This window comes from Oncorhynchus tshawytscha, linkage group LG03 (genome assembly GCF_018296145.1).
Source record: "Oncorhynchus tshawytscha isolate Ot180627B linkage group LG03, Otsh_v2.0, whole genome shotgun sequence".
In the NCBI taxonomy this organism is placed as follows: domain Eukaryota; kingdom Metazoa; phylum Chordata; class Actinopteri; order Salmoniformes; family Salmonidae; genus Oncorhynchus; species Oncorhynchus tshawytscha.
In genome coordinates this window covers 29253929-29271876 of record NC_056431.1, presented here as the reverse complement: position 1 = coordinate 29271876, position 17948 = coordinate 29253929, and positions in this window count along the sequence as shown.

Below are 17948 nucleotides of genomic sequence, written 5' to 3'. Positions count from 1 at the left end.
CCATACCTCTGGAATCCTCTAGGTTGAAAATAATAATTTAAAATGAGTCTGTAATGATTTGTGGGTTTGCAACAGGACACACATGTTTTAAAAGATTGGCTTTTGAGTTCACTGGGTGGGCCATTTAAATGTGAAAGAATACTGTATATGTGCAGCCTCAAGCTGGGACGTGATCCTGAGACTTATCTGATTCTGGAGACAGATCACATGAGACTGTACTTACACCTGTTTTCCATCCAGCTAAGCTCTTTAAAAAAAAAAAGTTTATTTAATCAAGCACGTCAGTTAAGAACAAATTCTTATTTACAATGAAGGCCTACCCCGGCCAAACCCTAGACGATGCTGGGCCAATTGTGCGCCGCCCTATAGGACTTCCAATTACGGCCGGTTGTGATACAGCCTGGAATCGAACCAGGGTCTGTAATGATGCTTCTAGCACTGAGATGCAGTGCCTTAGACCGCTGCGACACACAGGAGCCCCTAAACAAACTGTGGAAACTCTCTCACACACACACACGCACACACGTCACCCACCCATCTCCATGACTCCTTAACTACTCCAATACTTATCTTTTATCTCCTAAACACTGTCAGGATAGAAATAAAGACCTCATGATGGCAACATTACCTTTCAAGTGACAACAACATTTACACTCAACTTTAGGGTTTGTTTTGGCTGATGGAAGGTTAGAGTCATTGTGGTAAGTATGAGAAGGAATGTTGACAGGGTCATAATGCTAACTGATGTCAAACTGTAGAAGCATCATATTTGTGCACATCCACTCTTGGAAGCCCAAATGTTAATGGTTCCCCATAAACATGGCCAACACCATGTCTGCCTACCAAAATCAGAATGTAGACCACGAAACAAAAACGAATGGGCTATCATATCATCGCTGGCAAGCAGACTATCCTCTGGCATAGTGGAGCACAGACAAAGAGCAGAGCAATAACATGTTTGGCACTGTGCTGACTGTGGTGGGTATGATGTGCCATTTCGCTCTGAGGCAGTTGTCAGGTTGCTTGACAGAGTCTCGTGCACTTGACAGAAAACCGCCGTTGACTCATACGTGCACAGACAAGGGTTGCCCTCATCATGATCATCGGCGGCAGCCAAGGGGGCACGTCCCTCATTTTTAGCCTCCATTCATTTCATACACGGTGCCCCCTGTGTGCGCTCCAATCAAGCCCTTTATATCTTCCAAATATATACACAGATATTACATCACACAGCAGGCCAAAGCACAGTGCAACCTTGTTCCTCAACGCAGCACAACACACACAGTCAGTCATCAGATGTGTACAGAGCCTTTCACGGGAGAGAAGGGAGAGGGGGACCAGAGTCCAGGGTCTCCTATGCCCCCCTCCCCCCCAGTGAATGGGGGCTGTAGCCTGGGAGTCCATACACAGCACAGGTCTGTTTCTGTGTGTTAGACCTACAGAGAGTAGATACTCCTGTCCCCAATGTACACACACAGCTACATAAAAACCACTCGTAAACACAAACACATTCACTCACCAGGCACAGGGCAACGCATTTATAAACGAACACACGCAAACCCCCCACACTCCCCCTTTACCCTCAGAACAGCTTCAATTCATTGGGGCATGGACTCTACAATGCGTCAAAAAGGTTCCACAGGGATGTTGGCCCATGTTGACTCCAATGTTGATTCAGTAGTAGCTAAGATGGGGAGAAGTCTGTCCATAATAAAGCAATGCACTACCTTCTTGACAGCACTATCAACAAGGCAGGTCATACAGGCCCTAGTTTTGTCGCACCTTGACTACTGTTCAGTCGTGTGGTCAGGTGCCACAAAAAAAGGACTTAGGAAAATTGCAATTGGCTCAGAACAGTGCAGCACGGCTGGCCCTTGGGTGTACACAGAAAGCTAATAATAATAATATGCATGTCAATCTCTCCTCGCTCAAAGTGGAGGAGAGATTGACTTCATCACTACTTTTATTTATGACATGTTGTATGCACCGAGCTGTCTGCCTAAACTACTGGCACACAGCTTGGACACCCATGCATACCCCACAAGACATGCCACAAGAGGTCTCTTCACAGTCCCCAAGTCCAGAACAGACTATGGGAGGAACACAGTACTACATAGAGCCAGGACCACATGGAACTCTATTCCACATCAAGTAATGATGCAAGCAGTAAAATTATATTTAAAAAACAGATTAAAAAAACACACCTTATGGAACAGTGGGGACTGTGAAGCAACACAAACACTGGCACAGACACATACACACACACATACGATAACATTCGCACTACACATACACATGGATTTAGTAATGTAGATATGTGGTAGTGGTGGAGCAGGGGCCTGAGGGCACACAGTGTGTTGTGAAATCTGTGAATGTATTGTAATGTTTTAAAATTGTATAAACTGCCTTAATTTCGCTGGACCCCAGGAAGAGTAGCTGCTGCTTTGGCAGCAGCTAATGGGAATCCATAATAAATACAAATACAAATGCTTCCCAGAGTTCTGTCAAGTTGGCTGGATGTCCTTTGGGTGGTGGACCATTCTTGATACACATAGGAAACTGTTGAGAGTGAAAAAGCCAGCAGCGCTGCACTTCTTGACACAAACCAGTGCGCCTGGCACCTACTACCATACCCCGTTTAAATCTTTTGTCTTGTTCACCCTCTAAATGGCACACATACACAATCCATATCTCAATTGTCTCAAGGCTTAAAACTCCTTATTTAACCTGTCTCATCCACTTCATCTACACTGATTGAAGTGGATTTAACAAGTGACATCAAAAGTATGCAGATACAGTGATATATGTGCATGCAAAGAGCCAACAACAAGCTGCACAAGAACTCACTACTGTAATGGTCCAGGTTACAACGTGGCTCAGTGACTCGTGTTTGCATCTCAATGTGAAAAAAACTGTTTGCATGTTCTTCACAAAGAGGGCAACAGATGCTACTGAGCCAGATGTCTATGTGTCATGGGAGAAGCTCCAGGTGGTATCTGATTTTACGTACCTTGGCATCATACTTGATTCCAACCACTCTTTTAAAAAGCATGTGAAAAAGGTCATTCAGATAACCAAATTCAACCTAGCTAATTTCCGATTTATACGAAATTGTTTGACTACAGAGTTAGCAAAACTGTACTTCAAATCTATGATACTCCCCCACTTAACATACTGCTTGACTAGTTGGGCCCAAGCTTGCTGTACAACATTAAAACCTATTCAGTCTGTCTACAAACAGGCTCTCAAAGTGCTTGATAGGAAGCCCAATAGCCATCATCACTGTTACATCCTCATGTCTTGTATTCAAGATCCTAAATGGCCTGGCTCCCCCTCCACTCAGTATTTTTGTTAAACAGAAAACCCAAACATATGGCAGCAGATCCACATGAGAGGTGACTGTATAGTTCCCTTAAGGATAAGCACCTTTAGTAAATCCGCTTTCTCTGTCTCTCTTTCTCCCATGTCTGGAATACACTGTCATCAGACACATAACTGCACCACCACTATCACACTTTCACAAAATGTATGAATACATGGCTAAAGGTCAATCAGATTTGTGAACATAATCCCTAGATGTGTATTGTCGCTTTCCATGTTGTCTGTTGTCTGTAGCTTGTGAGGTGTGGAAACACTTTGTTGCTTTTATGAATTTAGTCTTGCTGCTTTTTGTTCTTTGTTGCTCTGTCTGTATGCTATGTCTTGCTTGCCCTATGTTGCACTGTCTGTATGCTATGTCTTGCTTGTCCTATGTTGCTCTGCGTGTGCCCACTGCTCAATGATTGTCTATATTGTAATTGTTTTTAATAACCTGCCCAGGGGCTGCGGTTGAAAATTAGCCGGCTGGCTAAAACCGGCACTTTTACTGAAACGTTGATTAATGTGCACTGTCCCTGTAAAAAAAAAATAACTAAACTCAAACTCAAGGGATTAAGCTTTCACCTGGATTCACCTGGTCAGTGTGTCATGGAAAGAGCAGGTGTTCTTAATGTTTTTTACACTCAGTATACACACATGCTATAGACATACACAAACCCAAAACTACACACATATTATAATACATTGAAATACATACACACTACTACATGCTGACCACATTGGCCACGTTACAAAATAAATGTACACATACATGTTTTTATTATTCAATCATTTTTGCCAAACTGCTCACGCGTGAACGAGTGTCTGCGTAGCCAGGAGCTTTTAGACGCTTGACGTGCTGCAAGTCCTGCCTTTCCCATCTCCTCATCGTTTTTTTACCCCCTTTTTTCTCCCCAATTCTTAGTAATTACTGTCTTGTCTCATCGCTACAACTCCAATACGGGCTCGGGAGAGACGAAGGTCGAGAGCCACGCGTCCCCCGAAACACAACCCAACCAAGCCACACTGCTTCTTAACACAGCGCGCCTCCAACCTGGAAGCCAGCTGCACCAATGTGTCGGAGGAAACACCTAGTGACCTGGTCAGTGTGCACTTCGCCTTGCCCGCCACAGGAGTTGCTAGTGTGCGATGAGACAAGGATATCCCTACCGGCCAAACCCTCCCTAACCCGGACGACGCTAGGCCAATTGTGCGTCGCCCCATGGACCTCCTGGTCGCGGCCGGCTGCGACGGAGCCTGGGCTCGAACCCAGAGTCTCTGGTGGCACAGCTAGCACTGCGATGCAGCACATTGGACCACTGCGCCATCGTGGAGGCCCCGTCCTCATGGGAGACCCATGAGGCGGCACACAATTGGCCCAACATCGTTCGGATTAGGGGAGGGATTGGCCAGCAGGGATGTCCTTGTCCCATTGCGCTCTAGCGACTCCTTGTGGCGGGCTGGGTGCCTCCGACACATTGGTGCGGCTGGCTTCCGGGTTAAGCGAGCAGTGTGTCAAGAAGCAGTGCGGCTTGGCGGGGTCGTGTTTTGGAAGACTCATGGCTCTCGACCTTCACCTCTCCCGAGTCCGTAAGGAGTTTGTAACAAGTTTGTAACTGTTAATTGAATATCACAAAATTGGGGAGAAAAAGGGGGTAAAAAAATGTTTATAATAATTTAAATGTATATGTAGCCCTATGTTTTGAATTAATCATCACCTTAGAAAGCTCTGTCCATTTTGTTGTGTTAGGCTTTGAAACAACATCCACAACGACCATGTTTTCCACTCAGTTTCAACCCGAACATCTTTCTTCAAATTGATCAATCACAGTGAGGTGAGTTTTAAAAGCACATACTGTTTTGATGTGTTTGATGTGATTTTCTATTGTATTTGCATTGAGTGGTTAGAGGGACAACAGTGCCCCGAGTACCAGGCCATTAGCGACTTGATGATCGTTAGCGAGTTGGATACTTCCAGGGGGCATAAAAGGAGATTACAGTGACTCAATGGTCACGTGGAATTTTACTGTGGTCATGACCCATGACTGCCGGTGTGGCAACAGCCCTAATTATGACCCGACCCATTCCCCCTTCACACACACACACACACACACACACACACACACACATCCGCTCAGTGTTTTCTTTTCATTCCTCTCAGCATAGATCAGACCTGAGGCTGAGGCAATCGCTCCAGGAAAAAAGAGAGAACAAACGAGGAGAAGAAATCATTAGAGCATCCCAACAGACTGCCTGCTTGGCAGAGCTCATTCCAGTTAGCCATAAATCATTAAACCAATCATTAGTGTGAAAGGAACTTTTTTAATAACCGCTAATTAAGTTGATTTGAAAATAACATGTTTATTATTGTTGGTAGTGACTCTGAGGCGGTTTTGACAGGGTAGTAGAGGTTTGTGATTTAGGGACCCTATCAGTTTCCCAACGAGCAGAAAGAAAGTCAGTAGGCTAAGAGACAGTGACATCAGTGTGTCCACACACCCTCCGATTACAGAACTTAAATGTTGCTTTTCATGAATTTTCCAGGTTGTTTAACAATACATTGATTACACCAGCTTGCACTTACTGTGCATAACTAATTACTTTTTAATGTCCCACCGTTTAACTCTTTCTCAACACCCATTATATCACATTAAAACAGATGTTGAAATTTACGAAATTACTTTGATTTATAAGAAAAATAGATATATCTTTTCACAGGTAGAAGAGTTGTTCAAGTAGAGTTAGACTCCAGCTACTCACAATGACGCTTGATTCAGACATTTAGCTATTCACTGTTATGACTTCAGCAAGACCACCAAAATATCAGCAAACAAGAACATCAACACTTCATCAGTATAACATACCACCAGAAAACATCACACACTCAATCATGGCTGTCAATATGTCATAACATAGTTTTCTTCCATGTATTCATGTCAAGCACAACAAGGGTCATAATTCCTAAATCTGTTGGTCTCGAGGTAAACATTTCCCCCTTTCGCTTCAGCCAAAGGGTTTGTTTGTGGTTTTAGGACTGTGGTACCGTTTTCTCTCTCGCCTACTGAAACCCAGACCAGGAAGTCAATGTTATAGGTATTTGTCTTTTGTGTGTGTGTATAGAAAATGTGTGTACAGTATGTATGTATGTATGTACGTACGTATGTACAGTGCCTTGCGAAAGTATTCGGCCCCCTTGAACTTTGCGACCTTTTGCCACATTTCAGGCTTCAAACATGAAGATATAAAACTGTATTTTTTTGTGAAGAATCAACAACAAGTGGGACACAATCATGAAGTGGAATGGCATTTATTGGATATTTCAAACTTTTTTAACAAATCAAAAACTGAAAAATTGGGCGTGCAAAATTATTCAGCCCCTTTACTTTCAGTGCAGCAAACTCTCTCCAGAAGTTCAGTGAGGATCTCTGAATGATCCAATGTTGACCTAAATGACTAATGATGATAAATACAATCCACCTGTGTGTAATCAAGTCTCCGTATAAATGCACCTGCACTGTGATAGTCTCAGAGGTCCGTTAAAAGTGCAGAGAGCATCATGAAGAACAAGAAACCCACCAGGCAGGTCCGAGATACAGTTGTGAAGAAGTTTAAAGCCGGATTTGGATACAAAAAGATTTCCCAAGCTTTAAACATCCCGAGGAGCACTGTGCAAGCGATAATATTGAAATGGAAGGAGTATCAGACCACTGCAAATCTACCAAGACCTGGCCGTCCCTCTAAACTTTCAGCTCATACAAGGAGAAGACTGATCAGAGATGCAGCCAAGAGGCTCATGATCACTCTGGATGAACTGCAGAGATCTACAGCTGAGGTGGGAGACTCTGTCCATAGGACAACAATGAGTCGTATATTGCACAAATCTGGCCTTTATGGAAGAGTGGCAAGAAGAAAGCCATGTCTTAAAGATATCCATAAAAAGTGTTGTTTAAAGTTTGCCACAAGCCACCTGGGTGACACACCAAACATGTGGAAGAAGGTGCTCTGGTCAGATGAAACCAAAATTGAACTTTTTGGCAACAATGCAAAACGTTATGTTTGGCGTAAAAGCAACACAGCGCATCACCCTGAACACACCATCCCCACTGTCAAACATGGTGGTGGCAGCATCATGGTTTGGGCCTGCTTTTCTTCAGCAGGGACAGGGAAGAGGGTTAAAATTGATGGGAAGATGGATGGAGCCAAATACAGGACCATTCTGGAAGAAAACCTGATGGAGTCTGCAAAAGACCTGAGACTGGGATGGAGATTTGTCTTCCAACAAGACAATGATCCAACACATAAAGCAAATTCTACAATGGAATGGTTCAAAAATAAACATATCCAGGTGTTAGAATGGCCAAGTCAAAGTCCAGACCTGAATCCAATCGAGAATCTGTGGAAAGAACTGAAAACTGCTGTTCACAAATGCTCTCCATCCAACCTCACTGAGCTCGAGCTGTTTTGCAAGGAGGAAAGGGAAAACATTTCAGTCTCTCGATGTGCAAAACTGATAGAGACATACCCCAAGCGACTTACAGCTGTAATCGCAGCAAAAGGTGGCGCTACAAAGTATTAACTTAAGGGGGCTGAATAATTTTGCACGCCCAATTTTTCAGTTTTTGTTTTCTTAAAAAAGTTTGAAATATCCAATAAATGTCGTTCCACTTCATGATTGTGTCCCACTTGTTGTTGATTCTTCATAAAAAAATACAGTTTTATATCTTTATGTTTGAAGCCTGAAATGTGGCAAAAGGTCGCAAAGTTCAAGGGGGCCGAATACTTTCGCAAGGCACTGTATGTGTGAGTTGTAAAGCAGTGGAGGCTCCTCAGTGGCGGAAGGGGATGGCTATCCTCCTCATTGAATTTCAGAATTTTTTAAATAGTGAAACATAAAAACGTATCCTTTTTAGATAAAGCTATACTAAATATATTCACATCACCAAATAATTAATTAAAACACGGTTGGCAATGAAAGTCTACAGTAGTCTCAACAGCAATCTGTAGGGTAGCACCATGGTGTAGCTGGAGGACAGCTAGTTTCCATCCTCCTCTGGGTACATTCACTTTAATACTAAACCTAGGAGGCTCGTGGTTCTCACACATCTTGCAGCATGAACAGAAATGTCCACCCAATCACAGGATCAGATAATTGATATAGTACTGGAAGCATACGCTACAACTAGCTAGCACTGCAGTGCATAACATCTGGTGAGTAGTTGACTCAAAGAGAGAGAAAGACAATAATTGAACAGTTTTTAACAATTGAATTTCTTCAGATGGGAGAGAGAGAGCGCTAACTTTTTTCACTTTCAATTACCTAGCTAGCGAATGCAACTAGCTAGTTTAGCCTACTTAAACACCCAGCTCAAATAGAGAGGGATGCTATGTTATCTGACTGGCTATGGAACTCTTCTGGGTGAATGGAATATGAATGACAGTCATCCAATATGCTGTAATAGAAATAAGGCCATGCTCATTAAAAAAATGATTGTCCTCCCTCATCTTTAACGGCACTGACCGCCACTGATGTAGAGTACAGTAAATGGCTGTGGTGTGGGCAAGGGGAGGGAGTTATCAGGCACAGAGGGTCTTTTGAGCAGAGTGGTGCCAGGGAACTTTCACAATGAGCTCCCAGATGGAAGGCCTGATTACAGCTAATGTGCCAGTACGTGCAGCAGAGGCAAAAGAACAAGGGGGCCAAACCCATAGCTCTTGTTTCATGATCTGTCTCTCTCTCTCCCCTGTTGCATCAACTAGCATTTTATTATTAGCATGCCAGAGCCACCATAGCTGTCATAATAACCCAGGTTCCCATCTCTGTGAGCTTCTTCAGTGTCTTTAATGACAGGGGATAATAGAGCATTGTTCTCTGTACTCCCTTGAGGGAGAAAAACAAGATGAAGTGGGTCCCGCTTACCTGAGCGTGGCTCCCACCAGGGGCCCTTCTCTACTGTTTAAAGGCTAGGACAAATAAACAGCCACCGTTCATGGGTGACATGGAACATTTTATAACTGGGGTAACCCACTTCTTCTCTGTAATAAAGTACATTGGAATATGACTTGTCTTGCAGCCTTGCTAACCCACTTTAAATTAGCTAAGCCCCTAGCTGTGTTTGTAAAATGTGTGTTTGTCCTTTGTGGAAAATGTACCAGGGGGGGTACTCTCGCCCTTTAAGCAGCATTGGAAATTATAATGTTCTGTGTTTCCACAATATACTTAGGGGAGCCTTTTCACAACCTCATAACAAACAACCCAACATCCCTGTGAATTGCTGACCAGAGTAGCTAATTCTTTCTGCAATCCTGGGGGGGTTGACATACAGTAATAATAGGCAATTGGGAAAGATTTCAGGCCATGGAATATGCCATGGGTGAAAGGTCATATTGAGTCAGAGATACAGTATGTTGCCCTTTCCAGATTTTGGGGGTCATATAAGAGAGCCTGTGGACAGTAAGGTTGAAGGGGGTTAAAGCCTTCTGTGTCCTACTGGGAGCACATAGAGAGTGATGCCACAAGCGAAGGCAGAGTGAGCTTATTTAATATATATACACTACCGTTCAAAAGTTTGGGGTCACTTAGAAATGTCCTTGTTTTCCATGAAAACATACATGAAATGAGTTGCAAAATGAATAGGAAATATAGTCAAGACATTCACAAGGTTATAAATAATTATATTTCATTGAAATAATAATTGTGTCCTTCAAACTTTGCTTTCGTCAAAGAATCCTCAATTTGCAGCAATTACAGCCTTGCAGACCTTTGGCATTCTAGTTGTCAATTTGTTGAGATAATCTGAAAAGATTTCACCCCATGCTTCCTGAAGCACCTCCCACAAATTGGATTGATTGGCACTTCTTACGTACCATACCGTCAAGCAGCTCCCACAACAGCTCAATAGGGTTGAGATCCGGTGACTGTGCCGGCCACTCCATTATAGACAGAATAACAGCTGACTGCTTCTTCCCTAAATAGTTCTTGCATAGTTTGGAGCTGTGTTTTGGGTTATTGTCCTGTTGTAGGAGGAAATTGGCACCAATTAAGCGGCGTTCACAGGGTATGGCATGGCGTTGCAAAATGGAGTGATAGCCTTTGACCTTCAAGATCTCTTTTACCCTGTACAAATCTCTCACTTTACCACCACTAAAGCACCCCCAGACCATCACATTGCCTCCTCCAGAAACGTTTCATTTTTTCTGCATCTCACGAATGTTCTTCTTTGTGATCCGAACATCTCAAACTTAGATTTGTCTGTCCATAACACTTTTCTCCAATCTTCCTCTGTCCGGTGTCTGTGTTCTTTTGCCCATCTTAATCTTTTCTTTTTTTGGCCAGTCTGAGATATGTTTTTTTCTTTGCAACTGCCTAGAAGGCCAGCATCCACGAGTCGCCTCTTCACTGTTGACGTTGAGACTGGTGTTTTGCAGGTACTTTTTAATGAAGCTTCCAGTTGAGGACTGGTGAGACGTCTGTTTCTCAAACAAGACTCTCCTAATGTACGTATCCTCTTGCTCAGTAGTGCATCGGGGCCTCCCACTCCTCTTTCTATTCTAGTTAGAGCCAGTTTGCGCTGTTCTGTGAAGGGAGTAGTACACAGCGTTGCACGAGATCTTCAGTTTCTCACATGGTATAGCCTTCATTTCTCAGAACAAGAATAGACTGACGAGTTTCAGAAGAAAGTTATTTGTCTCTGGACATTTTGACACAAATGCTGATGCTCCAGATACTCAACTAGTCTAAAGAAGGCTTGTTTTATTGCTTCTTTAATCAGGGAAACTGTTTGCAGCTGTGCTAACATAATTGCAAAAGGGTTTTCTAATGATCAATTAGCCTTTTAAAATGATAAACTTGGATTAGCTAACAGAGCATGCCATTATAACACAGGAGTGATGGTTGCTGATAATAGGCCTCTGTACACCCATTAAAAATCAGCCATTTCCAGCTACAATAGTCATTTACAACATTAACAATGTCTATACTGTATTTACATTTTATGTTATTTTAATGGACAAAAAATGTGCTTTTCTTTCAAAAACAAGAACATTTGTAAGTGACCCCAAACTTTTGAACGGTTGTGTATATTTAACCAAGCAGGATGTAGAAATAACTAGACATCAGTGCCCCGTGTTGTCTGACATCATACTGTAATCAAACAACAATTCTCTCAATAATAAGACCATGGCAGCTGCGTACGATGGCAGCTGTGTCATGGCTGGTTGATCTGGAACCTAGAACCTGGACCTGTAGAACCCTTTCCACATAGGGTTCTACCTGGAACCCAAAAGGGTTCTTCAAAGGATTATCCCATGTGGACAGCCAAAGAACCCTTTCGCAATAATTTTTTGAAAGAGTGTAGAACATAGAAGCTGGAACTGGAACCTAGAACATTGAACATACAAAACATTAGGCACACCTGCTCTTTCCATGACATAGACTGACTAGATTAATCCAGTTCAAATGTATTGTTAAATTAATTTCAATCAGTGTAGATGAATGGGTGGAGACAGGTTAATGAAGGATTTTTAAGCCTTGAGAAAATTGAGGCATGGATTGTGTGTGTGCCATTCAAAGGGTGAATGGGCAAGACAAAATATTTAAGTGCATTTGAACAGGGTATGCTAGTAGGTGCCCGTTTTGAATGTGTAAAGAACTGCAACCCTGCTGGGTTTTTACACGCTCATCAGTTTCCTGTGTGTATCAAGAATGTGGCAAAGCATAGTAGCCATATTATGGCATATTGTCAATCCAGACCATCAAAAGTACATATACAAAAATTATCAGATGCATTTTAAGTGATTTGGAAAATAACATACTTGGTTTTACCTGCATTAAGTACTCATTTCAGTTCAACAAAGGCTTTCTGCAGGGAAATAGAGGCAGATTGAAACTCTGACAGAGCCTGGTTAGCTGTGGGGGCAATAGCATACACCAGACAACTTTTGCCCCTTTCATATTTGGATGCAAGCCATCCCTCTTGTAAAACTGGCGCCTCTCCCAAAAGTGGTAAACATTTTCAATGTACTCCAAATTCATTGAGGAACAGTAGGATTTAAGCCAGTAGTGTAGCTTGAGGAGATAACTAAAGCATTCTATTGTTGGTAGAGGACTGGAAATGAGAACCCTGCCTATGAGCCCTCTGAAGTCATCTTTTAATTGCCCCAATTTAGGAGGATGGATGACGTTTGTATCAACATGAATGACGACTGTGAGCATTCGGGTGCATCTCCATCGCTCCAGGGACCTGGTGGTAACAGGGGCTCCAGGGAAGCAGAAGGTCCTAGCTTTCATGACCACCACATCCCTAACTATGGAGCTCCATATAGCAACCACCACTGGAGGATGACGAGTGGGTCACTGCGAGCCTGTGGGACGTGCTATGGGGGCTGATCCAGGGGCTGGCCGGCTCTGTAACCCAGGACCAGATCCAGAAAACAATGTGTTATTATGGGAACGTGGTCCAAGGTAGGATCTTCAGTGGCTTCTGCAGAGGAGCCCAATCTCGTAGAGTACCCTGGGTTATCTCCTCGGTCATTTACAATTGTCGCATCAAAAACAGCATGCAATCTTAGCGTCTCCTTAGCCAAAGCAAGACATTCTTTTAGGATCCTATTCTCTAGTAGTTAAATGATCTGGTATTTTGAGGCAACAAGTTGCTTACGCTATTTACAAGTGTAAAAAGTCAGGACACTCTTTTACTCCGGTGAACATTTCACAGGTCTCATATTTCATGGCTACTCCAAATCAGAGGAATCCAACATCCTTATACTTGGGTCAGAAACAGCAGTCCCGACTACAAGAGCCAACCGCAACACGAAATAAGCTTTTCCGGTGAGGTCTAGGTAACCGAGCTAGCCAAGTAGCCTGCTAACGTTAGCTCCAGGTAAAGGCAAAATCCAGCCAACACGGTATGGAACAGCACTAAAAACTCATAAGTGTAAAATGTATAAAACACAGAAGCACTGTATCGCCACTCAAATGTCCTGCTTCCTGGTCATTGGTGACAGTATTCGAGAGTCACCATTTGTCACTGCCCCATGTAAATGTGAAAGGGTGTGTGTGTGAAACTGTATAACATCTATAATTATACAACTATAACATATTTTACTAAACAATGGTTTGTAGAGAATGAAAACAATGTAAACCATATGCCATGGCCATCTCACATACTAGATCTAAAGTCAAATGAACACTTCTGGAAGATTCTGGAGCTGCTCCTGAGATAGTGTTTTCCATCACCATCAACAAAACACCAAATTATGGAATTTCTTGTGGAAGAATGGTCTCACATTCCTCCAACAAGGTTCCAGACACTTGTAGAATCTATGCCAAGATGCATTGAAGCTGCTGTTCTGGCTCGTGATGGCCCAACACCCTGTTAAGTCACTTTATATTGGTGTTTCTGTTATTTTGGCAGTTACCTGTATTTGACTATACAACTATGACATCTTTGACTATCCAACTAAAACCTTTTTGACTATACAACTAATAATGTATTTTGCTAAACAACTAGAATATGTTTGACGATACAACTTGTATACCTACCAAACAATGAATGACTAATTGATTCTCACCTGTAACTGCTGTTGTCCCCTGTTTTGCTACATTTACAGCCATCACATTTCCTCCCCCAAGCTCCTGACTCATGTGACATTCTCAGCAATAACATTCCAACCTTTACCGTTATTATCACCTCAACCTGTAACATTACCCGCTGTAACCTTCACTTGTTGGGGATCCTACTTTCCCTAACCCCTAACCCAACCTTAATCCTAACCTGAAACCTTACCCTAACCTTCACCCCTAACCCTAACTTCTAACCCAACACCTAACCACTAACCCCTAATCCGACTTCTAACTCTAAACCTAACCCCTAAGCCTAAAATAGCCTTTTACAAGTTGGTTGAATATTCTTGTGAGGACTTCTGGCACTCACAAGTATAGTAAAAACGTGTACACACACAAACACCCACCCACACACACAGAAACTGTTACATAGCACATGTTTACCATGAACTTCTGAAATTCTCCTCTCTGAAACACACCCAAATTGCAATTGTGGGATTCTTCCAGGTTGTTATGGCACGGGTAGTTGCTATAGTAGCAAACACAACTTTAATTGTGTTTATAATATTCGGCAGCTCTGTTACTCGTAAGTGTTGCAAATCATTATTAAACCTAGTCCTTACATCACCGGGGGATACACATACATGAAAAGATAAGGTTGAAGTCGGAAGTTTACATACACTTAGGTTGGAGTCATTAAAACTCGTTTTTCAACCACTCCACAAATGTCTTGTTAACAAACTATAGTTTTGGCAAGTCGGTTAGGACATCTACTTTGTGCAAGACACAAGTCATTTTTCCAACAATTGTTTACGGACAAATTATTTCACTTATAATTCACTGTATCACAATTCCAGGGGATCAGACGTTTACATACACTAAATTGACTGTGCCATAAAACAGCTTGGAAAATTCCAGAAAATTATGTCATGGCTTTAGAAGCTTCTGATAGGCTAATTGACATCATTTGAGTCAATTGGAGGTTTACCTGTGGATGTATTTCAAGGCCTATCTTCAAACTCAGTGCCTATTTGATTGACATCATGTGAAAATATAAAGAAATCAGCCAAGACCTCAGAATAAAAAACCTGTATACTTCCACAAGTCTAGTTCATCCTTGGGAGCAATTTCCAAACGTCTGAAGGCACCACGTTCATCAGTACAAACAATAGTACGCAAGTATAAACACCATGGGACCATGCAGCTGTCATACCGCTCAGGAAGGAGACGCGTTCTGTCTCCTAGAGATGAACGTACTTTTGTGCGAAAAGTGCAAATCAATCCCAGAACAACAGCAAAGGACCTTGTGAAGATGCTGGAGGAAACAGGTACAAAAGTATCTATGTCCACAGTAAAACGAGTCCCATATCAACATAACCTGAAAGGCCGCTCAGGAAGGAAGAAGACACTGCTGCAAAACCGCCTTAAAAATCCAGACTACGGTTTGCAACTGCACATGGGGACAAAGATGGTACTTTGGGAGAAATGTCCTCTGGTCTGATGAAACAAAAATAGAACTGTTTGACCATAATGACCATCGTTATGTTCTGAGAAAAATGGTGGATGCTTACAAGCCGAAGAACACCATCGCAATCGTGAAGCACGGGGGTGGCAGCATCATGTTGTGGGGGTGCTTTGCTGCAGGAGGGACTGGTGAACTTCTCAAAATAGATGGCTTCATGAGGAATGAAAATTATGTGGATATATTGAAGCAACATCTCAAGACATCAGTCAGGAAGTTAAAGCTTGGTCGCAAATGGGTCTTCCAAATGGCCTCCAGCATACATCCAAAGTTGTGGCAATATGGCTTAAGGACAACAAAGTCAAGGTATTGGAGTGGCCATCACAAAGCCCTGACCTCAATCACATAGAAAATTTGTGGGCAGAACTGAAAAAGCGTGTTTGAGCAAGGAGGCCTACAAACCTGACTCAGTTACACCAGCTCTGTCAGGAGGAATGGGCCAGAATTCACACAACTTATTGTGGGAAGCTTGTGGAAGGCTACCCGAAACATTTTACCTAAGTTAAACAATTTAAAGGCAATGCTACCAAATACTAATTGAGTGTATGTAAACTTCTGACCCACTGGGAATGTGATGAAAGAAATAAAAGCTAAAATAAATCATTCTCTCTACTATTATTCTGACATTTCACATTCTTGAAATAAAGTGGTGATCCTATCGGACCTAAAACAGGGAATGTTTACTAGGATTAAATGTCAGGAATTGTGAAAAACTGAGTTTGAATGTATTTGGCTGAGTTGTATGTAAATTTCCAACTTCAACTGTATGTTGAACATAACATTATTTCTTGGCATTTCTTTATAAACAAACATAATAAAACTTGGGTTTCTGACTGCATCTAAAAAGAGAAAGGTTATATTGTACCGTGAGGTTTCCTCCCGTTTTCATCTCAATATTGCAACTCGATTGCAACTCTACTCACTACTATCCACCCTATCACTAACAATACCTCTGACCCTTCACCATTGAACTTTCCACTGCCAGAGAACGTGCCAAACCCAGTCCCAGCCTGCACAGCTAAAATCAGATCAGGGTGTTTAGAGTGTGTGTGGGGGGGGGCTGTCTCCAAGGACCTCATATGTCACTGCTGTGTTGATAAGTGAGATTTATGACCCTTCACCTTAAAACCTGGTCGCCCAACTATTCTCTCTCCATCACGGCCACTTCTTGTGTTCTTCAGGCCCAAGTGTTTGGAATTCTGCCTCTGTCTCTGGGGAAATCCCTGTCACCTGTCAGTGAAACCCATTCAGTGTTGCATGTGAACCCGTAACTCAAGACTCCAAGTTGATGATCCCCATTGCCCCTTGGCCCCCCACTCTCTCGCTCTCTCTCTCTCTCTCTCTCTCTGAAATCAAGTCACTCCTGTTGGAGAGGGCACCATCATCTTCTGGCCCTTTTTATATTCCGGCTGGCAGATTCCCAGCATCATCTGCTGCTCGGTGGTGACAGGAATAGAAGCTGGGTGGGGATGCTAGAGTGGACATTGGTTAGCAATAGCCCTACAGTGTCATTTTGGAAATTGCCAGTGGCAGGTGAGCTGACACGGAATGAAAGCGATAGTCAAAGCTGAGGCTCATGGCCATTTTACCTGAGGTTTCAAGTACTCTACCATGGTGCTACTTCAAAGACACACACGGAGCATAACAAATAACTTCTTATTTTCTTCCCGCGTCTGATTTCAAAGCAAGGTGAGAGGAAGGGCCGGGATGTGGCACTTAGAGCCCCTGGGATGGGACATCAGAATTGAATGACGGGGGAACAGAATGTTTTGGGGTGGGGTAGAGGGGAAAGGGGGAGATTAGATCAGGAGTCAGATTTCACATTTCCTCCTGTATCTCTCTCTATTCAGCCAGTCAGATAAACGACAGTGATTCCAATGACTCGGTCGGGGCTTATCTATTTGAATATAATATAAATTCAATATGGTCTCAGACACAACCAAAATATTACAAGGGTTATTCTAATTTGTTGGGGGTTCAAATGAGTCATTATACAGAACTCTGTGTTGCATCACTTTCTCTCTGAATTTCTCTCTCTATTTCATGCCCCTCAACATTTTTGCTTCCCAGTCATTCTCCATGACAGGTCCTTCAAAACAAAGAGGGAAGCTCCATTCCAGAGGGCCTCCCCCATCCAAAATCAACCCAGAGAGGAGCCTGTGCCGTGCAAAATGCTGTGGTGATGCTCTCACTTCACCCTTTATTTTCCAAAAATACAGTTGGAAGTTGGCATGAGCGCAAACTGTGACCGCTCACAGCTCAGAAAACACTGCTTCCCCCTTTTCCTGTGTAATAGAAACCTCTCTGAAGTCAGAGCTACAGAAGCTCTGTGTTATGGTTAAATCACAGGCCCGGGGAGAGCAGGTGCTTCCCCAATACTCTGGGGAGACGTTGCCCCTGGCCCTGAGCGCTGGTCTAGGATCAGCTTTCCCTAGCCCAAGTCTGACCTCAACCACTATTAGCTAATGAAGCAAACATTTAGAGGCAAATTCTATACCCCAAGTTTTT